Below are 2,104 nucleotides of genomic sequence, written 5' to 3' on the forward strand. Positions count from 1 at the left end.
TAGAAACCGCCGTGGGTCGGGTGGTATTCATTGCACTCTTCGGGGCGACGACGTTGTTTACTCGGACAAATGTGTCACGGCCTAATGAATCAACTATGATGGGCACAGTTCCTGTATTTTGATTTTCGTCAACCCCATCGATAAAACGATAAAAAATCCGCATAACTATCATATCCGGAAGTGAACTCGTAGGCATGAGTTTGCTTTGGATAACGTGGAATTCACTTGTGTGACCACTTTCCCGCCCTATAGTGTCAATAGTAGGCCGCCATTCCAACCTGCCCCTGGATGGTCAGGCTGAAGATGCTCGACTACTGTATGTAGGGACTGACTATTTCGGTCTCGCAGTCAATTTACAGAATGGGGAGCAAAGCTCACCCGCACTGTAGTTGGACAAGGTCGTTATACTGTAGGTATATGGACTCACTATGGACGATGCGGTTGAGAATGACGACTTTTACAGTAATGTTTTATGTGTTGATTGATGGAAGTAAGGAAATTTGGTCATTCACACCTGAAAATTTGTCTCGCTGCTCAGCGAAGGTTGTGCTTTCGTTGGGTTGCCGATGCACTCGATGAGTTTAGTGAAGTTTGAGCCACGAGCGCGTTTGAAGAATCCGTTTCCTCAAATGAAAGTGATTGTTGGACAAAACTATCGGGTGATTGGAGGGATACAGTTGTTGTGCCATACAGTACTACGAGAGTAGAAGTTGAGGTCACAGAAGTTGGGCTGGCAGGTTGAGTGGGTGTGGGTTAGAAGCGTTATTTGGCGAGCATACGCCGTGGCTGCAGAAGCGGCGGTGGTGATCGTGGTAGTGTAGCCAGGTTCCGACTACTGTACACGAATCGTACGCTTAGGCATCGTCGTCGTCATCCATGTGCATCCAAATCCACCACATCAAGTTGAAGACAAGACAATTGAAAATACTATTTTTTACTAAGAGAAAACAAGATCATTCATTTCACAAGGACTTATGGACTGAGTTATTTATTTGTGCCTAGTGCCCTGTTGAATTATTTATTCCCCCCTGCGTCCGGAGCGAATGAATAATTTGATTAATTCAAAACAACTGTAAATAAACATATTCAATTGTATGCTGTTATCGGAATGAAATGAACTTGCTATAACTCGTTACTATATACACAGTACTGCCTACGTAGTACTTCGAAGTACTTTGCACGATTTTCTGCATAGTTCACATTTGAGACCAACAACTACTAGTTCTTAAGTCACAACGGTGGTCGCCAATGGCCCCCTTCGTACAGAGAAGAATCGCGCATACATTCTTGACGTTGGGACAATATAGCGGCAATGAAGGAATAAGCTCGGCAAAAGCCTTACCACGGAGGGTGTTCAAAGCTGCCGACATCAATGGCAATATCTAATAATGCGCCGTAGTTAAAGGCTCTTTTCGTAGTATTGTGAATTCGCTATAAAATTCCAAAATTCGCGCGGTTTGTCTACAGTGAACGTCGAATCAATATTGAATCATGCTGGAGTTCTGATTGGTTGAATATACTTGTCCTTTCTGTAAGAGCCAAATTAGCCAATAGCGTCGTTTCGTGATTCGATGGGGTCTAGAAATCTGTACCGAATCCACAATACATGTACAGTAGTTAACTTTTGCCGTTCAATACTTGGGGCCAATCGGAAGCTTGTCATCCTAGCAATTGGTCCAATAAGATCATTGAAAATGCCTACGAACAATTTGGTCGAAATGCATAATTTATTTTACGGCTTCAAAAACTTGAACAATTTATTTATATACGGAACAATTGTAGATTATTTACTCAAGGACTGAATTACAAAGAATAATTTATTTTATTTAAATTATTGAATAGTATTATTTTTTGATTATTTTTTGAAGGGCCTTGTTTGAAGATAAAGACCGACTCCAAGGCCACCGCCGCCGATGAGTAAACAACCCGGTGGGCACGCGCGAATATGTAACCGTCGAACGTGACGATCCCGATTAGTATCATATATAGGTTAATATAGTTCCATGCGAAAAGTCCATCAAGCGAACAACTTATCGAAACAAATTAAATCCCAAGCGCATACATCGCCACCGTCTCAATCCCATCCAACCAATTCGCGAATTGT

This window comes from Aphanomyces astaci, assembly GCF_000520075.1.
Source record: "Aphanomyces astaci strain APO3 unplaced genomic scaffold supercont1.83, whole genome shotgun sequence".
In the NCBI taxonomy this organism is placed as follows: Eukaryota; Oomycota; class Saprolegniomycetes; order Saprolegniales; family Verrucalvaceae; genus Aphanomyces; species Aphanomyces astaci.